General features: G+C 39.1%; 1 protein-coding gene across 13 annotated transcripts in view; it reads left to right on the top strand.

Moving 5' to 3' along the window:
- The window catches only part of ST6GALNAC3 (ST6 N-acetylgalactosaminide alpha-2,6-sialyltransferase 3), a 548,516-nt gene that overhangs the window by 212,878 nt on the left and 310,186 nt on the right, over positions 1-25,452 (top strand). The gene's annotated exons all lie outside the window — the stretch shown is intronic.

The following is a 25,452-nucleotide window of genomic DNA, read 5'->3' as shown; positions in this document are numbered from 1 at the left end:
GTGGCTGCAGAGATAATGGGATTTAAAGAGTTTTCAAATTTAAAGGGGTTAAAATCATTTAAATCCTATAATCACTGAACCTCTAGATCTTTGTAGCCAATTGGTGGTATAGAGGAGGATGGAGTATACTGACAGCTAGAGAGTGCACACTGTGCTAGCACTTTTGCAAGCAAGGATTTGCATCATGGTGTGAGGCTGAAAAAAAAAAAAAAGAACCTCACAAGATGTATGAAGTGTAGGGAAGTGATTAATAAAATTGTTTTCACTATTTGTTTCTATAGAGTGGGATGAATGTGAGGTTAATATTCATAGATGCAACGTCTAAGCCTGTTGAAATTTGTTGGTGACAAAAGCACAAATCATTGGTGTGTCTACATCACTGGGAAGACTTTTGGATCAGATCCCACTGAAAGGTCATTTTGTAAAGATACTAGAGAGGAGAGTTGCCCACCGAATGCCGCTCCTGTCCTAAGAGCTATTCTTAGCACCAGGGAGGGATGTTGAAAACTGGCTTGGTCTATCCCCTTTTGTAGGCAATATCATACCTGAGTCAGTGCTTCTGAGTGGTTTGATTCTTTGAAAATTGTTTCTGTACCTGCAGGATTTATAGGCTTTTTATTAGACATTTATAGTGAAAAAGAAAAAGGCACCATTAATAACATATAAATTCTTAGGGGCCTTGCTTGATGTTTAGCCTTTAATTGGTTTTAAGTTAATTTTTTAAAAAGTGTCCATTGCTTGAATTTGTTGAGTGTCTTAATCACTTGATTATCTATATCACAATGTATCTCTTAGAGAATAGTTTGTCTCACTCTTGTCTTTTGTTATTTTTATTTCTGGCTGTCATTTAATATTCTGTAACTCTACTGGATCATGTTAATCATTTCACAAGTGTCTGTCATGGGCAGAAAATGAAACATGTGACAAGTGTCTCACAGGTTATTCTCTTGAGGGAAATCCCACCAATATCAAAGAGCTTTTCATTTGCTTAAATATTAATGGATTGGATTTTGGAGTGTTAAGGGGAAAACTGACCCAGGGCTGCAGTTATTTAATTAGTCATATTAACCAGGCTACCTTTGAAATTCTTTTGGTATAGTTTTTAATACAATGACTTTACTACAGGATCATGATTTTGATCTTGTGGAGGTAATTTCGTGGGCAGAAATATGATCAGAGGAAAGAGTTTTTAGACTACAGACTACTGTAGTTTTAGACTACACAGGCATGATTTGAGTCCAGTTCTCACACTTACAAAAACAGTAGCAGTTAGCAAAGTTATTTTGAAGATTAATTAGGGCAAAGTGCATGAGATGTCCAGTTCCTAAATGATGTTGAATGAATGAATTTCTTTTGCTTCCCCTGTGCTTATCAGTTATAACGTGAAATGCTTAGTACGAACACCACCAAAATACCAACGTCCAGAGCACCAGATTATAGTATTTAAATTTTAAAGAATCTGGACTCAGGGCAGTAAATATAGGCAGGTATTCCCAATCTCATTAAAAATCAGAGTTTTGCAAAATAAAACCACAATGGGAGGGGAACAAAAGCACATGGAGGTTTCACTACACAGTAAATACCAGATTGGCAAAACATCAAGAATCTGACCATACCAGGTGTGGGTGACGACGTGGACCAACAGGAACTCTCATGTACTGGTAGGGGAGCAACCACTTTGAAGTAAATAGCTTCCCAGTATTGGGTAAAGTTAGAGATCTGCACACCCCACATCCCAGCATCTCCAGCCATCTGTGTATTCACTAGCGGCACTCGTTGAGTGAGCACAAACAGTAGGAGATGTGGACAACATGTACGGCAGCATCATTCCTAACAGCTAGAACCGGGAAGCAACCCACATGTCTATCAGTGGGAGAATGGTTACAATCATGCTGGAATCAATGGAAATGAAGCCGTATGTGACAACATGTATGAATTTTAAACATAATTTTGAGCAAAAGATGCAAAAATAAAAGAATACACAGTGATTCAATTTTTAGATCACAGGAAGAAGCAAAACTAAATGATGTTGTTTAAGGACATGTATAGGAGGTAGAACTAAAAAGGGAAAAAAAAAAAGCAAGGAAATTATCACGTAAGTGAGAAGAGCAGTTGCCTCTGAGAAAAATGTGTGGTTTGTGATTAGTGTGAGTTTTTCTGGGATATCGGCAACATCCCGTCTCTTGATCCAGCTGGAAGTTACATGGCTGTTCACATTCTGAATATTTATTAAATATACCATCATGTTGTGTGCACTTTCTGGCATGTCTATTTCACAATAAAAAATTAAAAGTACATTCTGAGCCCAAGTAAGATACTTATTGACTGGGAATTACACAAAGCATTTCGCCTAGTTTAACAGCAAGAAATAACTGAAAACAAACAATGGGGTATTAACCTATCTAAAATAAACTAGAAATATTTGAAATAGGCAATTACATTTTGTCCAAAAACCAGCAGATATACATGTAGCTTATTCCTCTAGTCATGATAGAAAGGGAGGCCCCATGTTGCACAGCAGTACAGGCACAAAGCAGAAAATTTTGCATGGAAGTTGAAAAACAGCATATAATACCCCAAAAGAATGACAGATTTCCCTTCAAACTCAGATACTTCTAGGCTAAATTGGGAGGAAAACAAAATTTGGTGGCTCTCTACCTCCCTCCTGTCTGATTTCATCTTTCCTTCTCAGAATTCTACCCTTCCCGCCCCTGTGTCTGTCCGTTACTCCCAAATGCTCTGTGTATTGGTCGTCACCGAATAATGGCTTCAGGTGCAATCCTTCCCAGAGACAGTTGCATTAAATAAGACTCAGGAAGAAAAAAAAAATTGAAGAGCCGAGGTAATATAGCTAAAATGGTAAGTGGTGGATTTGATGTTTTGGGGCAAATAACTATAATAGTGGCCCCCAAACCTGTCTTCAAAAATGACCGCATACTTCTGCGTCCCTGTTTACTCTATTCTAATCCGGAGAAAGGTCAATAGCTGTAGCTGAGCTGAGTCAAGTAGTCACCAAGATAATCTATTTATTTTAAGATCTTGGTCCTTGAGGTTTTCTCAGAAGTTTCTCAGAAGAAAGCACATGCTTTCTAGAAACCACCAGGCTTACAAGAATTTTTTTTTTAAACATGTAGACATGCCAGCAATGATTTTCAGACTTAGAGCATCTGCAGACATGATCTTTTTAATGATGGTTTTATTGCCCAATGCTTCAGCTGGTCCAGACATTGCTGTCACTAGACAAAGGTTTTCTGAGCAGAAATTTTTGCAGGAAAGAATGTCTCTTCAGTACTGTCTAAACAAAGGTTGGGGTGGGATTGGCAGAATTAGGCTGAAGATTTCATGGACACTGGAGAGCTGAGTTGCTTGGGAGCAAAATTTGATTCTCTTGTTATCTTTAAAAATGTGATGAGTTCTGGTCCCTTTGGCTTGGCACAAGTGGACATATAAACACTCTCATGAATCTGTGACAGTCTGTTGTGAAGGCCTCACGTATAGTAGTAAGTCTATGACTTTATTTTATCAGTTCACCTAGGTTTTGAATGATCTGTTCCCACAGGAAGTACAAGAAGTAAAAGTAGAAAGAACACAGGAAAGATTAACAGGTGGACTTGCTTATAGTTCAAACTGTTGAAAGATTTTTTTTCATAGTCTAGACCTATAAAAAAGAATATGTAGTAAAAACTGAGGACTAGTCTGGAGAAGTTAAAGAATTAAAAACCTATCTCACCATAATAATCACAATCTAAATGTAACGCAGTTGGTGATTGGCTCCCATCCTTTGCCCTGTCGCCCTTCCCTTTCTTAATCAGTATAGGCTAAGGTTCTTCCCTTTGAGGGAGGGAAAATCTTGAGAAGCAGGGAAGCAAAATGAGTGCCAACAACTCGGTGAGTGCTGAAATTCTGAAAGTCCCCGCCGACCACAGAACCCAGAATTCCTCATCAGTGCTTATGTTTGAGCTGACAACCACCAGGACGCACTGCCACAGTGAAGCTGGGACCAGGAAAGATTTAGATTTTGCAGTAGGCCCTGTACTTCCGCTGCATCCCACCCCCACTTTAATTTCTGACCCACTAGCGGCTCAGACTTGCCCTCTCATGTCACGAATGGTTAATAATGCAACCCTCCACTTCAACAAGACTGAACTTGGGGAGCCCCATCTGTAACTTAATAGCAGCTGCTTATTATCATTTGATCTTGGATGTAGTAAAAATCATATAACACCCATATGTGTTTCCAAAAAAATATATCTATGGTTGGCAATATCCTGAGAACTCTGCTTTCTCCTTAATGTAAATTTTACCAATTCATTTTAAATTAATTGTGGCAGAAAGAAGTTGTCAAAGACTAAGGTACTGGTTCCAGGTAATCACTGTGTCTCCCTGTTGAGATCATGTCAGGTTTTGAGGAAAGAGACGGAAATGAACTTTAGGCTCGATTCTGTTTGTAGTTTCCAGACCATGGAATCAGTCATTGTGTTGTCTCTTTTGTTGGTGACCTGGTGTAAAGACATTTCTCAGAGCAGGCAACCTGCAACTTATTTGCATTAACTACTAGATAAGAGAATCGTGCTCTGGGGGGCAGTAGGATGCCACAGCCAGACCCTCCAGGTGGTCAGTGGGGATGACAGATGACCCCCTCAGACCTGACAGGAGAGCCCTAACCTAGCAAAGCTGCAGGGGATTTCAGGTATTTGGGGAAGAGTGCCCTTTCGGATGGTACCTAAAGATGTGCTAAGTGAAGATGCACAGCTTTTCTAGAACATAGCAATCGAGTTGTAGGGCTGTATATTGATTTGCTTAACAATTTAATGAGGCCAAAATATGTCTCTTTAAAAAGTGAGAACATTTTAAAGCCTCAAGGAGACTAAAAAGAATACTTAGGATCAGTTGCTGTGACAGGCAGACCGCACTAGCCTAATTAAAGATGTGCATACCATATCGATGTTGCAATAGAATTTCCTGAATCGTGGTTATAGCGACAATTAAGAAACAGAGCTGACTTTCTTGGCAATAAAAACACACACTCCACACATTCAAATAAATGTACACATGTAACTAAAGCTGACACGAATAGGTTTTCTATACTTGGGAATATAGGCTTTGGATTTTACATGAGTATATGGAGAGCAATTATATGCAAATGTATGTTCCCAAAGTTTAAAACTGATCAATTTAATTGTTAATGAAATCTGAACATTCCGTTTGTGTAATTGTAAAGCAAAATAACTTCCAACTATTAGATTGTTATAGAAAAGTGGGCAACGAAATTAACATATAATAAAGATGACTTCTTTGGGGTGAATATATTGGATTCATCATTTGTAAGAGATTTTGTCTTTTTCCTAAGTATGAAGCCATATATTTATTGAGTAAAGAAGAGATTATATCTCTGGGCCTGGCTGTGAGGTAGCAACTCCCAGACAGTGGCCGTATCTCAAGGCAGTCTGTGCTCAAGAGCCAAACGGGAGGGCAGATGTTGCTGCGGGTTATCATCCCAGAAGGCTCTTGTGGGGGAGGCGAGACGTGCATAGCGTAAGGGTTTGGGTGGGGTGGAGAGAAGGGAGAGCACAGTTGGGAAAAAGAGCAAAAGCTAAAGTTCCGAACATGCGTTGTCCATTTTCTGTCAGCTCCTATCACTCCCAGCAGGCCAAGAGCACCACACGAAGTCACAGTAAACTACCATCCACGCTGGTAGTCCCCACTGCCTCGCACTCGTTGATTCCTTTCTTGCCTCTCTGTGGTTCTATTATCTTTAGTTCTAATCTCCTAGCTCCTCATGTTGTGTGGCTAGTTACCCAGTCTTGGGGGGTGCTCTTACCTTGGCCCTGCTGCCTTGAAAACTATGTATGAGGTCACTTCTAATGTTGCTTCTCTCCGTGTACCCCTGGCATGGACATGGCAACTCATGCCCAAAGGGCCCGACCAGAGGCCTGCGTGATCCTCTGACTTTCCGGAGAAGCAAATCAGACACACATGGGGGGCAATAAATAGGCCAGTCTTCTTGGAATGCAACTTACTCTAGGGTACAGAAGAGGGAAAATGCATTTATTGGATAATTATGATCTGGGGATGTGAATGGGGTCCTTGGAAAGGGAAAAACTGCACTCTTACTCGCAAAACAGTAATATGTATGTACAACATATGCATCCATCTGTGTTCATGAAACAATATATACAGATATACAGAAAATACATAAATATATATACATACATGCATGCAATATACACGTACACATGCTCACGGGAAATTTACACTTTCTTAACTACAGACATATGTAGACTGTATACATATGCACTATATCACATAATAAAATGGTTAATGTATATAATTAGCCATTTAAGTGTATATAGTGCCTTTTGTGCTCTCCATTGTCCCTTTATTACAGAAACAATGCCTTCTCTTCTGACCACAGGGGTGAGAGAAAATTCAGGCCTGTGATTGACCAATAGAGTGACACATGGCCCAAGACAAGCCATTCTGAACCCTTCCCAAATTTTATTGTTTTTCTGCATAATGCTGTGAGAAAGACCCTCTTTTCTTTGGTGGTAGAGATGTTGAGATGTGATTTTCTGGGTGTCAGTGGCTATATTCCCTGGAAAGAATGAAACCAAGACACTGAGAGAAGCAGAAACCAGTTGAGGAGATAAAGCAAGGACCTAGAGAGTCCTCTAGTGCTGGGACCACCCATCCTTGAAGCCAGTCTGCCCTCCCCTGTGGTTAGTGTGTATAAGCCAATAAATCCCTCTTTTTCATGTCTGTGAGTTTGGATTATGTTTCAGTCGCCTGCAACCTGAAGAGTCCTGGCTGATACATACCTCTCACGTCATAGTTACTTTACAGCAATGACACCCAAACTTTCCAAAGCTCATCTGTAAACAAGATGCTGCCTGGAGGTTGTGAAGAGCTACTTCTCCGAATCCATTCTTCACACCTGCTGGGAGGGCGAGCGTGAGAAGATACATCCATGTCAGGCCATCAGCTTGCTCAGGTGCCCACAGGGATGCACACTGGATGTCTTCTGCTCAGGGATATATGTTTAGGAAACTAGCTTGTCCTTTTCAGGGAGAAACATGAAGGTCAAAATTTCTGCAGGTCATAAAAACAGAAAATGGCCTGATAAGACTTATTACTTACTGAATTTCTAGTCTTACTCAACTGATTAATCATATAGTTTTATATAATTATTCAAATGAAATCTTCCATATTGCTATGAGGCATCATCCATCAAAACAGATTGATTTTCACTTTACAGATCACATCTGTTATTGATGAACGCTCCTCTATTATCATAGTTTTTCAATGTAGTAATTGATTCCCCAGGAAGATCTAGGGGATTTTATTCATTACAGAACCTTAGGTGGGAAAGTGCCTATTTGCCAATTGTCAGGTTCACACACTTGAAAGGGGCCTTTTAGAAATTCAAATATCAAATTACCTCATTTGTGACAAGCAAAGAGAAATAAAACAGAGTACCCACCAAAGGATACCCTGATTTGAAAGCTGAAAAAGATGATAGAACTGGAGCCCCAATAGTAAGAGTTTGTTCATCCTTTCTCAAGTTCCAGCTCATAGCCTGACAAAGTGACTAGCACAAAAGCATTCATCAAGTGGCAGTTAGTATTCACTGTGAAAATTAGTCAATTACCAAATATTTCATAAGTCCTTGCTCAGTTCCAGCCAGTGTGCTAAGGGTCAGCAATGAACCCCACTTTAAAGGAAAATTCAAATTGGGGTTCACTAAGGAAGAGAATGAGGTAGATTTGGTTCGGTTACAAGTATCCTGGAACAATACCACCTAGAGGGCACTGACTTTTCAGCATAACAGATTTATTCTATTGCTGTTAAGAAGAGTGATCACTCAAGTAATTTCAACTAAACAATTGTATTAATTGTCTGGATGATAATTTGTCACTAAGTGGATAGCATCAAATTGTGATTTCTTATTTTTCAGAGTAGGCTTACAAAGGCTTACTTAGAAAAGTATTCATTAAAGAATTTTTATTTCAAAAGTTATCTATATAGCTCCTGTAACAATTATTATCCCACAAGGTTTGGGAAATGGTATATCTGGTCAATTCAGTAATCTGGCTAATAGATTATTTTATAGTATTTAATAAATAGATTATTGACTTAAAAGGAATATGAAATTAAAAGTTCTGGTGTGACAGCTTGGTGGTCTAAGGTAACCTGACAGTTTTCCTGCCGTAACACCAGGACATGCTGGATAAAGCAGGATTCATTATTTTAATGTCCAGTTGGCCTTTCTCGAAGGAAGGGAAATCTTCAGGCACCAGAGACTGGAAAGGAATGGAAAGAGATGGAAGCAAGAAAACTGATGGTGTGGTTTCCTGGGGGTTTATCAGTATCAATGACTAACAGGGTAGAGGACCCTACAGGGTAGAGGGCAAGGCCTGGGTCCAGCAAAGGCAGAGAGTGAGAACCATTCCTCTCCCCCCAACATACACACACACACGCACCAGGACCTAAAGCTGGCTGTTTGCAAGCTCTACCCAAGTGAAAGGGAAGGCTGGGAAAGAAATCATGAGAACTGGTGCAGAGAGCAGATAAGGAAGCTTATTCATATCTTTGGTCTTTAGATAACAAAAAAATTATCCCTGGAAATTAAAAATGCCAGGCCTGTACCCTGGTGGTCTTGCCATGTGAATTTTACTGCTTGCATTGTCTCTGCTTGTATTTTCTAGGAACCCTGCAAGCTGAGAAATCAGCCACAAACTTGGTCCCTAGCTGGTAATAAACTGTGTCCAAAGGAACTGAGACTCCTCTGGAGGCTGTTCCCCTAACCCAGACATGAGAGATTCTTAGACTGCACCACCAGACATTATAAAACACAAAGAAATAGTTTATGTATTGTGATTACTCACATACTTTGCTATAAAAAATAAGACTGTTTGATTACAATGAGTTTCCCAATGCCCGATTGTGGCACTTCATAACGCATTGCACATTTGCTCTGTCATCCTCCTTAACTGGAGAATGCTGAATTCCAAAATACACCTCGTCCAAAGGATCTGGGATAAGGGATCATGGGCCTGTGTGCTTAAACACTGCACCTGCCATTGTCTTTTTCAGTCCTTACAGACTGCATGCTATTTCATTGATTTAACTAATTTTCTAATGCCCCAAATTGGTGCCTGTCACTTTGGTTATCCTGTGAGGGCAAAGGAGGAGACTGAGATTGCCTTGGTCAGCAAATTCCACTAAATGGTTCCATGGAGGCTTCTTCAGTTCATCAAGTCAGAAAGCTCACTGGATCACACTTGCCGAATCCACTCCGCGTGGGCACTATGCTAGGCTCTGGAATTATAAAGAAAACACTTGTCTAAAAGTGCAGAACAATGTTTCAAAATGTTAAATGGTAATAAGCAAGATAGAGCAGTATATGTAGAGGGTTATTTTAACTCTTTCAGTGTAGACACAGAAGGTTTAGACACAATACCTCAAAATAGTAACTGCAGTCGTCTGTTTCTGGGTGGTAAATTTTAGATGACTTTTTTCTTAAACATGTTTTCCAGTTTTTATACAATGAGCATGTATTGTGTTTATTACCAGAACAAATTTCTGAAATTAAGTTCTTTATTTTTTAAGCAATATCTATTTGTGAAACACTCTGGAGCTGTTTGATCATCAAAAAAAATAGAATTTTTAATGTCTAGATGAGTGTATTGTTTGGAATACTTTTAGACGTGAGTACTCTTTTACTCCTTTGTGGGTTGCCTATAGTGACTTCCTGCCAAAGAGAACAACGTGGAAAGGGGAAAAGAGTAATTTTACAGTGGAGAACCATGACGAACCCTACCTCAGCCAGTGGTCAAGGTCAGCTTCAGTCATGTTGGTAGTATGTTCCCTGAGGGTGAATGATGACAATGGCACCTTGCCTCCTGTGCTCTTCTTTCCCCAAACCTGTAACCCCTGTCTAATGAGAAAAACACCAGGCAAATCCACATTGAGGGACAGTCTACAAAACACCTCACTAGTACTCAAAACTGTCAGGGTCATCAAACACAAGGAAAGTCTGCCACAGCCAAGAGGATCCTAAGAACACATGTGTACTAACTGTAATGTGGTATCCAGGATGGGATCTCAGAACAAAAGGTCATCAGGTCAAAACTAAGGAAATCTCAATAAAGTGTGGACTTTAGTTAATAGTATTTTACCAATATTGTTTCATTCATTATAACAAGTGTGTCTTTCCAAAATACAATTTTGATAATAGGGGAAACTGGATGTGCGGTACATGGGAACTCTATGTATTGCCCTCTCAATTTTTCTGTAAAATTGTTCTAAAATAAAAAAGTTTATTTTAAAACATGGATTTAGGTTTTCGACCTGTGTATCTGGAAGATTGAAATTGCCATTAACTGAGATGGGCGAAGACCACAGAAGGAGTGGTTCAAAATAGTTCAAAATATATACTTGTCCAGCTCCACAGGGAAGGGATGTATAAAGCCAATGCATTGTGAATACATCATTGTTTTAATTTTCTTTACTGAATGCAGCAAATACTTTTAGGGGAAAAATGAGTATTCTAGAAATGATTCCTGCCTTCTTGTCAAAAATCTTATGAAATACAAGTCCTTCAAAGATTCCCTCAAGAATGAAGTGTTCATAGCAGCACTCTATACAGTAGCCAAGGTATGGAAGCGACCTAAATGTCCATTGACAGATGAGTGGATAAAGAAGTTGTGGTATACCTATACAATGGAATACTACTCAGAGATAAAAAAGAATATAATAATGCCATTGGCAGCAACATGGATGGACCTGGAGATTGTCATTCTAAGTGAAGTAAGCCAGAAGGAGAAAGAAAAGTACCATATGATATCACTCATATGTGGAATCTAAAAAAAAACACAAAAGAAAAAAGATGAAACTAATGAACTCATCTACAAAACATAAAAAGAGTCGCAAACATAGCTAACAATCTTATGGTTACTGGGGAAAAGGGGGTGGGAAGGGATAAATTTGGGACTTTGAGATTTGCAAATGTTAACCACCATATATAAAAATAGATTAAAAAAAAACCCAAATTTCCCTATACAGAACAGGGAACTATATTCAATGTCTTGTAATAACCTTTAATGAAAAAGAATATGAAAACAAATATATGTATATACATGCATGACTGGGACATTATGCTGTACACCCGAAACTGACACAGTGTAACTGACTATACTTCAACTGAAAAAAAAAAAGAATACATGTGGAAGTCAGTGTGAGCTTTTACATTGCTCTTAGCTGTGCTCATACACTTCAGTAGTTTCCTTATTGTAATGCAAACCACTTTTTGGCAATGTAAATTATTTGTGGAATTCCTAAGAAGAAAAGTACAAAATAAACAACTTTTTGGTGGTTCCATATGGCATTATATTTTGCCAATAACTCTTCCTAATAATGTTTAATAATGTTTATTGGATTAAGGACACTTAGCTATCTTTGAGTTAACTTTCCCAGTGCTCACAGGATATTTTCAGCGTGTCCCCAGGAGACGGTGACAATAACATAACAACAGTAATGATGATGATGATGATGATAAGCAAACACATATAGTGCTTACTCTTTGCCAGACACTGTTCTAAATGCTTTACCTAAGCTGATTGATTTAAACCTCATAACAACCTTAGAAAGTAGATATTATTATCATCTCATTTTTTCAGATGAGGAAACAAGGGCATAGTAAGGTCAAAAAACTTGCCCAAAGTTAATTGTATTTTTTTCATTTTTCAGTTTTATTAGGTAGAATTGTTACAATTTGACTGCACATATACAATGTACTGCATGTAAATACATATACACAATATACGGCACATATTTTTAAAATTTACGTTTATGAGCTGTTCATTGTTTCTAAGAATATTTAGAGCTTTAAACTTACATAGTTATATAGAAATAAAAATAAAGCCAACCACAAAATAAGAATTAATTCAAAAAGATACATACACCCTGCTATTAACAAGCAACATTATTTATAATTGCCAAGATATGGAAGCATTGTAAGTGCACATCAATAGATGAATGGATAAAGAAGATGCAGCATATATGTGTAATGGAATACAACTCACTCATAAGAAAGAAGGGTATTTTGCCATTTGCAGCCCTTCATTAACTTTTTCCCCCCACTTAAAGCCAGAATTTTATAACTGGCATAAACATTTCCATTGCATCAAAAATACCTAGAAATAAACTTAACCAAGGAGGTTATCTATACTCTGAAAACTGTAAAACACTGATGAAGGAAATTGAAAATGATACAAAAAAATGAAAAGATATTTTGTGCCCTTGGATTGAAAGAATCAACATTATCAAAATGTCTGTACTACCCGCAGCAATCCACAGATTGAGTACAACCCCTGTCAAAGTACTCACAACATTTTTCACAGAACTAGAACAATTCCAAAATTTATATGGAACCATAAAAGACCCTGAACTGCCAAAGAAATCTTTTGTAGGTCTCTCTCTCTCTTTTTTTTTCCTCTTCTTTTTGTTCTCTTTTCTTATGGTTTGATGACTAGAGAAGGTCCTTTAACATTAGTTGTAAAGCTGGTTTGGTGGTGCTGAACTCTTAGCTTTTGTTTATCCGTGAAGCTTTTGATTTCTCCATCAAGTCTGAATGAGAGCCTTGCTGGATAGAGTATTCTTGGTTGTAGGTTTTTCCCTTTCATCACTTTAAATATATCTTGCCACTCCCTTCTGGCCTGTAGATTTTCTGCTGAAAAATCAGCTGAAGCTTTATGGGAGTTTCCTTATATGTTATTTGTTGTTTTTCTCTTGGTAATTTTAATATTTTCTCCTTATCCTTAATTTTTGTCAGTTTGATTACAAATGCCTTGATGTGTTCCTCTTTGGGTTGATCCTGTGTGGAACCTTCTGCACTTCCTGGAATTGGATGACTGTTACCTTTCCCAAGTTGGAGAAGTTTTCGGTTATTACCGCTTCAAAAATTTTCTCAGGTTCTTTCTCTCTCTCTTCTCTTTCTGGGACCCCTATAATGCAAATATTAGTATGCTTCATGTTGTCCCAGAGTTCTCTTAAACTATCCTCATTTCATTTTATTCTTTTTTCTTTTTTCTGTTCTGCAGTAGTGATTTCCACTAATCTGTCTTCTAGCTCATTGATCCATTCTTCTGCCTCATTTAGTCTATTCTTGGTTCCTTCTAGTGTGTGATTCATTTCAGTGATTTTATTCTTCAACTCTGTTTGGGTATTCTTTATATTTTCCAACTCTTTGCTAAGAACTTCACTCTTTGCATCTATACTCCTCTTGAGTTCTCTGAACATCTTCACCCTCAATACTTTAAACTCTCTCTCAGATAAATTGCCTGTCTCCTCATCACTTATTTCTTCTTCCAGGATTTTATCTTGTGCCTTGGCCTGGGAGATATTCCTCTGCCGCCTCATACTGTTTAGCTTTCCATTTATATTTTCAGGTAGGTTAGTTACATTTCTTGCCCTTGGAGAGGTGGCCTTCAGTGGGAGATGTCCTATATGTCACAGTAATACACTCCTCTCTTGTCACCCAAGGGCTATGGTCCAGCAGATCCTCATGTAGAGTCTGGCCTGTTTGTGGATTTCTTCCACAGACTGTGGGATTTTTGTTTTCTTATTTCTGGTATCTGCTGGTGGATAAGGCTGGACTAGAGGCTTATGCAGGTTTCCTGGCAAGAGGAGTGGGTGCCTGCCCACTGCTGGGTGAAGCTTGGTCCTGGACCTCTGGTGGGTAGAGCCGTTTCTAGAGGCCTTTGTGGCTTAGGAGGTCTGCTGATGGGTGGGGCTGTGTTCCCACCCTGTATGTTGTTTGACCTGAGGCTTCCCTACAGGCTGTTGGGTGGGATTAAGTCTTCTAATGATCTAATCAAGATGTTAGCCTCCAGGAAAGCTCATGTAGATGAACACTCCACCACCACCAGCTTTTATGTCCCCTGGGTGAGCTGCAGCCATCCCTTACATCCCCTGGAGACCCTCCAAAACCGCAGGCAGGTCTGGCCCAGGTTCCAATGAAATCACTGCCTCTGCCTTTGGACCTGGCACACTTGAGATTCTATGTATGCTTTCCAAGAGAGTGAAGTCTCTGTTTCCCCCAGTCCTGGGGGGCTCCTGGAGCTAAGCCCCACTGGCCTTCAAAACCAGATGTCGTGGGGTCTCCTTGCAATGCTAGAACCCCAGGCTGGGGAGCTTGATGTGGGGCTTAGAACTCTCACTCCTGTGGGAGGGCCTCTGCACCTTAATTATTCTTCAGCTTGTGGGTTGCCCACCTGGGGTGTACGGGGCCCAATTATATCACCAGGACACCCCTCCTACCATCCTGCTGTAGTTCCCTCTTTATGTTTCCAGTTGAAGATGATCTTCTTTGCTAAGTTCGAATCTTTTTTTCTATGGTTGTCTATCGATCAGTTGTGGTTTCGTTGTAGTCGTGAGGAAAGGCAAGCTCAGGGTCCTGGCACTCCAGCATCTTGACCTGAAATCCGAAGTTAATTGTCTTTAAGTGAAGTTTCTGAGGCTTGTACCCTGGCTCTGGAGTTCCTACTCTTGCCCACCACACATACTGTCCCTTGTAATGACAGCTAACACTTACCTAGAGTAATCACATCTCTGCTGTGGAAGGGCTTGTAAAACTTGAGGATAAAGAGGGGGACTACTTTCTTCCTCAAAAAATGCCTCTTCCACTTTCCTTACATATGCCAGAAATAGGCAAATGCTAACTGAAGCATTCTGATAATTTCAAAATGTCCTGTATAGTTATTTTTGCTCCTAGTTTTAGTATGTGAAAGTACTGTGCACAAATGTTATATTTTTCTGTCCTTTGTTGTTTCTCCCAAAAACCTTGAGGCTGCAGTCCTTTCATTTAAATGTCCTGTTATGCAATCATTTTCTATATATTCTTTCTCTATATACACACATATTTATGAAGTTGTAATTGTGGTGTATGTAAAAGTTTGTGGATAGTTTTACATTGCTAACCATTTATCATTACACTATTCTGCAATTCTCTCTTTTGCTTTGTTTTGGGTAGCCCATTTCTTTTATATATATCTATTATATAATATATTATTATATTTATATATATAAATAAAATGGCTTTATTTACATATACTGTGAAATGATTATCATAGTATGTTTAGTTAACATCCATCTTCTCATATATATACAATAAAAAGAAAAGAAGGAAGGAAAAAGGATCATATTTTAAGCACTTTTCTGAAAAGTATCTGTTTTGCTCATAATTTTTTTCCATTTTTAAAATTGAAGTATAATTGATTTACAATATTGTGTCAGTTTCAGGTAAACAGCAGAGTGACTCAGTTTTATATATATATATATTTTTTTCAGATTATTTTCCATTATAGGTTACTATAAGATGTTGAATATTGTTCCTTGTGTTCTACAGTAAATCCTTGTTATGCATTTATTTTATGTACAGTAGTTTGTATCTATTAATTCTGTACTTCTGATTACTCTTCCCCTTCACCTTTAGTGACCATAGTTTGTTTTCTATGTCTGTGAGTCTGTTTCTGTTTTGTATATAGATTCATTTGTATTATTTTTTAGATTCCACATATAAGTGATACAAGATTTGTCTTTCCCTGTCTGACTTACTTCACTTGGTATGATAATCTCTGTGTTCACCCATGTTGAGCAAATGGCATTATTTAATTCTATTTTATGGCTGAGTAATTTTCCATTGTATATGTATATACCACATCTTTTTAAACCAATCGTCTGCTGATGGATATATATATATATATCTTATTAGCTTTATTTTTTGTGCTCATTATTTTGGTTCATTGATTAACTTTGTTTTTTTCTTTTTTGGTAAATACTATTTTTTTTAAATTATTGTTCCTTGTGGGATTAGACTTGCTTCCTCTTTGCTCATCTTTTTTTTCCAGAATATTTAATAAGTTCATCTCTATATCATTTTGTTTAACAAAATAGAAAGTTTTGGTTGTACCAGGCAACTATTTGCATAACAATGCTATGTAACAAATCACCCCCAAACTCCGTGGCTTAAACAACAATCATTTATTCTTGCTCACTCTTCTTTGGGTCAATGGGGATACAGCCCATCCAGTGGCTCACCTGGGCCTAGCTTCAAATCTGCAAGTTGGGTCCAGGTCTGCTTCCTGTGTCTCTCTTCACTGATGACTTCTGGGTCACCTGGAATATATTTTTCTTATGGTGATGGCAACAGCACAAGAGACTAAGCTCAGCTTTGGAAGCACATTCAGCTTCTGCTGGCTTCACATCTACAGATATCTCATTGACCAAAGCAAGTCACAGAGCCAAGACCAAAATGAGGAGGCAAGAAAGTACACTTCACCCACTATGAGGCCATGGCAAGTTAACATGGCCAATTCCAACATCAGTGGGGTGGTGGGAAGTATACTCCTCCTGTGGAGGTGAGTGTAGAGAGAATGAGTAATGTAATCTACCCACACTAGTGAAATATTTATTGGAATTGCATTATATATTAATTTAATAAAAACAGACATTTTAAAAAGTTGTTCTTTCTGTTAAGAATATGCTATCTATACAAGTAATTTTTAAGTGAGTTGCTGAAAAAGAGCATGTATTTACATTTTAAATAAAGTTCTTGTGGCATCTAATAGTTCAACAATTGTTTGCTCAACTGTTATTTTTCTTATCTCTAGTGCCAGCTTAAAATCATATTTATAGGTGTTTAATGTTGGTATGTAGAAATGCCATTAATTTTACATATTTGTCTTGCATTTGTTTGCTATACTGAACTCTCTTAAGAGTTCTAGTTAAGGTTTACAGGTTTCCTTTGGATTGTTCCAGTATGCAAACTCAATGCTCTTAAATGATCTTTTTCTCACTTCTTTTCAATATTTATTGCACTGACTAGAGCTTATCAAACAATTACAAATAACAGCTTCTAAAGAGATATTTTAAAAGAGTGCTTCTAATGCTTGGTCATTCAGCATAAAGTTGACCTGATTTGGTTTTCTTTACTATATTAAGGAAGAACCCAATTACTTTTAAACTTTTTTTTTTTATTATATCTATATGTGTTGAATTTTATCAAATGACTTTGGGGCATATATTGAAATGACTATGATTTTTCTCTTGAAACTTATCCAGATGGTACTTTCTTCTTTTAAATCACCTTTGCCAATTAATTTCTTCTTTTTCATGGTGTATGTATTAGTCAGGGTCCTCCAGAGAAGCAGAACCAACAGGATGTGTGCATATGTACAGAGAGATTTCTTCTAAGGAACTGGCTTTTGCAATTGTGGAGGCCAGGTGAGGCGGGGTAGGCCAGCATGCTTGAGGCTCAAGGAAATTTTGCAGTTTGAGTCCAAAGGCAGTCTGCTGACAGAATTCCTTTTCATTTGGGAGAGGTCAGTCTCTGTTCAATTAGGACTTTATCTGATTGGATAAGGCCCACCCACATTATGGAGGATAATCTGCTTCACTCAAAGTCCAATTTCAGTGGTGCTTGCATCCAAAAAACAACTTCACAGAAACACCCGAAATAGCATTTGACCAAATACCTAGGCATCATAGTCTGGCCAAGTTGACATGAAATTAACCATAACAATGTGTAAATCTTGTAATGAATCACTGAATTTGAAAATGTCTCCCAGTTACTCTATGGGTTATGTAAAATTGTTCTCCTATACTGTAGATCAGGAAATTGAGACTAGGGCAGGTTATACAACTGGCTCCAAGTCACATTTGCTCAGAATGACAGGGCTGAGTCTTGAAATCCAGACTCCAGAGCCCCCAGGTTTCCGTCACATGATCAAGGGCAAACAAGGGGCATCCAGTGTGCTGAAACATTATTCTTCATACTGACCCTTCTCTCTTTGCTCAGGGCTCAATGGCCTAGATTTCTCATATATGACTTAATCTTGATTGCTTCTGTTGAGTTAGGTGAGGGGTATTAGAGTTGAGACTTTTGCTTACTGGTATGAGCTGCTGTAAGTCGATTATCTTGCTGCAGTCCACATCTGGACTGAGTACCAAAGTGAAGCTCTCCTCCTGACTCCTCCCTGTATTGTACTGGTAGGCATAACAGCCACAACACCACCATTCTTGCTCTCTTGCTGATGAACTGACCTCCTGTTTCTCTCCTTACATTTTTCAAAGGGAACTGCTGTTTTGTGAGTTACTTCAGCCCTGTTTCAAAAGCAGTACGATTGATAACTGTATTTCATCCCTGGCTGCACTGAGCCTTTTAACCCTGTATTCTTGAAATAATGTGAATTTTCAGACAGGTTGTTTTCAGGACAGCCTTTCAGAGTAACGGTGTTGACTTTCTCAAATTAAAGAACTAGGGGAAAATGGTAATATATTCTCTTGATTTTAAATTAGGTGGAAATGGATATTGTTTGTCAGAAATCCACTGAGGATGAAAATGAGGCAAAGTTTTAGGTGTTAAGCTATGTGTCAAATAGTCCTTGTGTTTGTTTCTTGAACATCTATTTCAAAGAGGCAGATTTGTCTTTGATATTTGTGGGAGCCGCGTGAATATGAACTGACCCCATCTGCCCTCATCATCTCCAGAATTTATGTATGTATGTATGTATGTATTTAGTGCATGGGTCTGTGGTCAATTTGCTTATTTGCTTCCTGAAACCAGCATGATCTTTTACAATTCTTTACTTTAAATAGTCCACTCTCAGCCTGTTGTTATTATCCCCACTTAGAGGTTGGAAATGGAGTCACCTAACATGAGGTCGTTCATCTCTTCAGTGAGTGGTGTGCTTGTGCTGAAATTACTTATGCTGACAAAAACACAGGAATCATGGCAACAGAATAATATTAACCATCTGAGCCACCTTGACATTTTCCTGCTAGTAGGAAGCTTTCTTTCTTTCTTTCTTTCAACTGTAGAAGAATGCATCTCAAATTCTGTAGAGTACATAATCATGCCCATGAGCTTTCTCTTCTCAGGACATCCTGCCTCCCTGACTAGTTTTCTCCGTAAATAATGTGAAGTATGCAGAAAGCCAATTAGGAGATTCCACTTAGGATTCCTCCTCTTAACTGTTTCTCAAAGCTTATGTGGCATAACTATAGAAAAAGCTGTTAGAAGAAGAATAATATATTCTATATTGGCCCTTCAGTTTCTCACCTTCATACCTTACTTCAAACTGGCAGGCTCCTCTGCTATTGCCACACATGGAAAATCTACCTCAGAGCCCTGTCCAAAAGCCATTTCCTCCATGGTGGTTTGCCTGATTCTCTGTAGAAGTCATGGCTCCTTCCTGTGACCCTCTTCTGCACTTTTTGCTCTAACTAATAATGATAAACACTTGTACAATTCTTTATGCTTTACAGAGTTTATAGACATATTATTGCATTTAGTAAGTAACCTCGTGAACTTGACACAGTCTCCACTTTGAATTGAGAACATCAAACCAATGAAGCATGAAGAGGTTAAGTAGTTTGTTAAGTGCCACACAACTGTCCTTTGTCTTCTGACATCAAATCTCTTCCTCTGTCAGCTATATTCTGTTGGTCTCAAATCATCATCATCTTAGCTAACCCTTATTGAGTGCTTCTTTTTGCCAGGCAGTCTCCTAGGTGGTTTACATGCAGTAGAAGTAATGTCTAATACCTCCTTTCCAGTTACTCCCATAGCCTTCAAAGGGACCCTGTACAATATTATTATTTTGCTACTTACAAAATAGTAATCCAAGGGATGGAGAAGGCACATCACTTATTCAAGGTTGGATAATTGCAGGAAACTAGTGAGAGTCTCTCAGTTTTCCACATCACAAATATGGTGTTTAGCCAGTGAAAATGGTGCAAAACTCACAATTGCCAGAGGCCACGCTTCAGCGACCAATGCTGCAGGAAGATTGAGCCCATTTCCTTCTGCAGTTCAAATCTTGCAGGAGTACATTCTACTGGCAGAATCTAAATGGCATCCAGGACCTCAGTGGCCAGGAAATCTGGGAAATGTAGTTGTTAGTTTCCCAGCTCTTGCTCTGTGGGATGGGGGAAGAGCACAGAAGAAGGTAAAAATGGATACTGAGGACCAATAGACAATCTCTAGCAAAACTATGATAATGATGTGAGGCTAGTGGCCATTCCTTTTGAATAAGACCATGTTAAGATGATCATTGAATATTTAGTCACTCAGATTTGCAGTGGTTTCACACAACCAATGGAGCAAGATGAACAACTGCATAGTTTGATGTAAAGAACAACTGATTTTCAATGAGTAGTGGAATACAGGGCTGAGGAAGGAGTGGATATTTTCTACAGCTTAGAAGGAGAAACTTATTCTCTCTTTATTGGAAAATTAACCACACAAATAAGTGCCTACAGGGCTGTCTCCAGATGCAGTCCTCTTTGCAGTCACTCAATGGATGTGCAACCATCCATATGCTTCGTAATCCTTTGACTTTTAAGTAATAATTGGGTAGAAACTTTGCTCCTCTTTCCTGCTCAAATGCTATGTCTTTAGCATTACTTCTGGTCCATAACCATTATTTCCTAACTGTTCTGCAACTTACTGATTTAAATACTGGAAAAACTGCTATCAATTCCTCACCTGACCAATCATTCATTTCACAAACTACTTGTGGGTTCCTGTCCTAGTAATGATCTTATCATGCAAATGTCCCATCGCTGTCTCTTCCCTATGACCTCTGACTGATTAGAGAAAAGTTTGCTCTGATGAGTAAGTATCTCAAGTGGATCTTTGTTTGAAAAAGTGTCAAGACACCTTTTATGGGGAATAAATGTAAATATAAATGTAGACATTTATTTACCAAAGAGTGTTAACTTAAGAATTATTAGCTAATAATCACCCTAATTGTCAGCATATTGTGTCTTTTCCAATTATTCCTCTCTTTTTATAAAGAAACCTGCCTAGAATAGCTCATGAATTATCTCCCTCAAGTGTGCTTTCATGAAGTTTCTTGGAAGATTGATTGCAACACAAGGATTTTAGTTCATGGCATCCTGTTAATCAACTCAGGTTTGTTGAAGTCATTAGTTCTATGAATTTCCTTGTACTCACTTTTGCAATTTTCCTAGCCTGGAGTTAATTCTATGGCAGTGTATTGGTGTGGACAGGGTACCTTTTAGCAAATGAGTGCTTTTAGTGGAGCTTACCCAGGTTACTGACAATGGAGATCCCCAAAGGGAAGACGAGGTATTTGGTTCTATTTGGTCTTGGGGAGCTGAACCTGCTAGAATGCTCTTCTAGGGGTTTCATTGCTAATCTGCCAACGACTGATGTGTGCACCACATCAATTCCTCTTCACTGAAGCCATGGGATGTAGTGCACTTTCTTTATCCAGCCCTTTCCTTTTTCTCATTCTCTAATTCACGAAAGAGACCTGGAAACATTTGGAAAACTTGAGAGTCAGCAAATTGTAAGGTTGATTTTTGTATGTTGGTCCAACAGCGTTTAGATTGAGATGAAGTACTTAACTTCACTGAACTCTAAGTTGCCTTCTATAGGACAGAGTCCATACCACTTCCTTGGAAAGAAGTAAGGCCATGATGAGTCAGGTTTTTACCATGTGTAGGCTGTGCTAAGTATCTCAGGGCTAATGACATTCCTTGAAGTAGTGGACCATGAAGACCTTTCGGTCCATAGACTCTGACATCTGCCTGTCTCTCAGCTTATCTCTCCTTGCACCCCCTCCTCTTGATGCTCAGTGCTTTGGACATGTTGAATCACTTTGAATTCCAGAATATACAATATATTTCACAGCTTTCTGAATTTTCAAATGACTGCCCCTCCCCTCATTTACCTAGTAAACCGCTCACCTTCCAGGCCTTTTCTGATTACCTTCTCCTTGGTGTGCTTGTGTGTGGTGTAGCCTCTGCCTGTTGCTGTCAGGACACCTATACCCATTTATTCACATTACTTGTGTGCAGAGCTGACTTCCTGTATATACACTTAAGTTCCTCACAGGTATTATTCTATTTGTATCTTAACCCCCTTCCATTCCTTTCTTGCCTGTAATAGTGCCTCCATGCAGAGAGAAGCACATCCCAAAATATTTTTAAATATGGGAGTTTGGGGGTAGTATTTATTTCAACCTCAACAGAAAAACAAATTAGTTTTATCCAGAGATGAGGCTCTCCTCAATTATAATATGTTCAATGGGTTTGAATGCCCAGGATGATTTGTATTTCATAAAAATCATAGGAAAGAGGACTATTGATTGAAAGGTGTGAAGGCAGATTTGAGCTCAATATAAGCAGTAACTTTCTAGACATTAAACCTGTTCAAAATTGGAATGTGCTATCTTGTCAAATAACGAGTTCTCAATGACTGGAAGTATCCATACCAAGACTCACAGGGATGCTGTCAAATGTATACTCTTATATTGATTTAGAATACATGCTTTACCAAGATCTTTTCTAATCCTGAGATTCTATTTTTATCTCTATAAATTCAGTTCAAATATCATTAACTTCTCATAATTGCCAATTACGGATTTGGCATGCATCAATTTATCTCAACCTTCATTTAAATTTTTTTTATTAATCAAAGTCAATGAAAAAAATTATCTTCTGCCTCACTCCCCAATGAATCTAGCTGCCCTTGTTTATCCATGTTTTCTTTTACTCCTTGTCTATATATATTGTAAAACTCCTAAGACTTTTACAAATGTCTTTTAATTTAAGTCAGCAAATATTTGAGTGATGGGCCTGATGCAGTAGGAGATAAAAAGAAGGGATGATAATGATAATGGTAGCTAACATTTATCAAGTGCTTACTGGCATTTTATGTATATGAACACCTTTGTTACAACAATGCTATGTGGTAGGTACTATTTTCCCATTTTATAGATTAGAATACTGAGGCAAAGTTGCCCAACATCATAGAGCTCTAGGTGGAAGAACCCAAGCAATCTGATCTAAAATCTGAGCTTGTAATCTTTTAGCATTACTGACCTTTGATGAATAAATTTAATAAGATAGTATCTCTTACTTCAAAGATCATTATTATTATACACTGGACAAGACAGTCCTTGTGAAAGATTTCTTCTTTGAAGCTTCTCTTCGTTATTATTGCTTTATAGCATTCTGACATTGGCCAGCCAGATCTGTGCTTACCAAATCCATACCATTTATAATTTTCTAAACCTGCTGTCTAACTGTATCCTTAGTTTGCACTCATAGAGATGCGATTCTATCTTTATGATTATGTTAACTATCCTCCTCTGAGACTTCTCCATGTATATTTTGCTTTTGTGGGAACCACAAAAGTATGAAATAATCCAATGACAAAGTGACTGCTTCTAAAAGCACACCTGAGACCCTGGAAAGTATAATTTAGAGAAGTAATTTTCAAACTTTAAGATGCATCAGATTCACCAGAAGGATTGGATAAAACACTAATTGCTGGGCCTGTTAGGGCTTCAGAGTCAGTAGATCTGAAGCCAGTTTCAGGGGTTTGCGTTTGTAACACGTTCCCAGATAGTGCTGATGTTCTGGTCCGGGCACCATACTTTGAGAAGCTAGGCTTTTTAGAGGTTAGGCTGTGTCTCAGGTCTCACAGGTATTTTTACAAAGCTTCATAGGTGACTCTAATGCACACCCAGGAGTTGTACATAGTCATAGTATTATCCCAGCTCTTTGAGAATGCTTGAGTTGATGCCAATCAATCCTCTGCTGACTTTGTTTGTCCAGAACACTACATTTTTCGCTATTTGATCATGCGTCTGCACCTACTTGCTTCAAACGATCATTTGGAAGTAGAACTCTGCCTGTTGCCTACCTCAGTAAAGACCAAGCAAATAAGAAACTGAGGCTTTTAGTACCTCCTTTTCCAATTTATGTTTTCCAGTCGCCATACACGATGCAGCACTTAGCAGATGCTCAAGGCATGCTTGTTACACCTCACAGAGAAACCTTGTTCTACCAGGCTAGGTGACTGACCACGTGTCTCTAATCATGCTGGAGTAAGGGTTACTTATTTAGGGTAAAAATTATTAATTTTATTGATCCAAAATAGCCACATAAAATTGTCTTCCTCTTCTTACTTGCTTTTTTCAATTTTTTTCAATTTGGGCTCAGCCAGCAGTGCCACAGCTGAACAGGCTGCATGGATTTTAATAAGGACTCCTATTTCAGGAAAGGATAATAAGTGAGTCTGGAGGGCAGGGTCGCACTTTCAAAGCCTGCCTTACGTGAGGCAAAGATTAAAATGCTAGGGCAGCCTGAGGAGGCTGGGAGGAAGCTGCAGTTTCTCGCCGTGGATTTCCTCAGAGTGCCATTAGCTTGCCAAGGAGAACTCAGGGTAGACTGCATTTACATAAGGGAAGCAAGGTAGAGCTCAGTAACTTAATTTTTTGTGGCATCATTTCAATTACTTGTTAGAATAATAGGACTTTGATCTAAAATATATTTCATAGTATTGCATTTCTCAGCATGGCAAGGCACAAAATGTTTTCTGTTTTTCCCTAATGCTTGTCATGTACCTACCTGTCAATGCATCTACCATGTAAGTGTATCCCAAGACACTTAAACAGTAGCACATCTGTGTGGTGCAAACAAGGCTGTTGTATTTCGTTCGGCATCAGTGACGGAATCTTGGCATTTTGGGCAGTTTGCAGCAGTCATATTCATATCTCTGTTAGAAATTCATGAGATAATCTTTGGGATCTTCACGCCATTATAGAGGTGAGGAAACTAAGTCATTACCAGTCTAAGTGCTTTTTCCAAAACAGAACAGCTATGAGTGGTGAGGGCTGTGATGACATCTCAGATTTTTCTCACCTGTGGCTCCACTGCCCAGCACCTCTGTGAAGAGGAGCTCCTTTTGTTCCCACTTATCTGATGAGAAAAACAGGGGAGGCAGGGGAAAGGCAAGTGACTTGGTCAGGGTCAAAAGGCAAGGCTGATTGGGTGGTGCAGGCAAGGATGAGAGCTGATTCATTCTGGAACTGCATCTCCTGAATCTAAACAGAAACCCATCCCACCCTGCCGTGTGAGAGGAATGTGTGGTCCTCCTCCCTTTCCTCTCTGCTAGGTCTGGTCGGCCACGTGTTTGTGAACAGCAGCTGCATCAGCAAGTAGCCAGGGCTTCCTCCACGTGAGCTAATGTACTGCCAGCATGCAGACTAGCGGGGCTCACTTCCTGGGCCAAGGAAGACATCTGCATTTGTCTCTCAGTCCCAAGTATTCAAACCTGCCTGCAGCTCGAGGGATGGCGGTCCGTCCAGGCAGAGTCCAGCCTCTGATCTCTGGGCTCTCCTTCACCCAGATCTGTCCCCTCCTGTCCTTAGGCAGAGGCCAGGCTGAACCCCCTTGGATGCGAAGCACAGTCATCCCCTTAGTCCCCAAGCAGCCTCTGGCTGCTGCGTCAGCAGCTGGATGCTCGCCCGGGCTCTGCAGGACTCTATAGTCTGAAGCCTGCTGGCCCAGAGGCAAGAGGGCTGCCAGATGTGCGTGCTCACGAATGGCAGGCGCTACTGTGCAATTACACTG

Source organism: Camelus dromedarius, chromosome 14 (assembly GCF_036321535.1).
Source record: "Camelus dromedarius isolate mCamDro1 chromosome 14, mCamDro1.pat, whole genome shotgun sequence".
Taxonomy (NCBI): domain Eukaryota; kingdom Metazoa; phylum Chordata; class Mammalia; order Artiodactyla; family Camelidae; genus Camelus; species Camelus dromedarius.
This window is presented reverse-complemented; position numbering and strand designations above follow the sequence as displayed.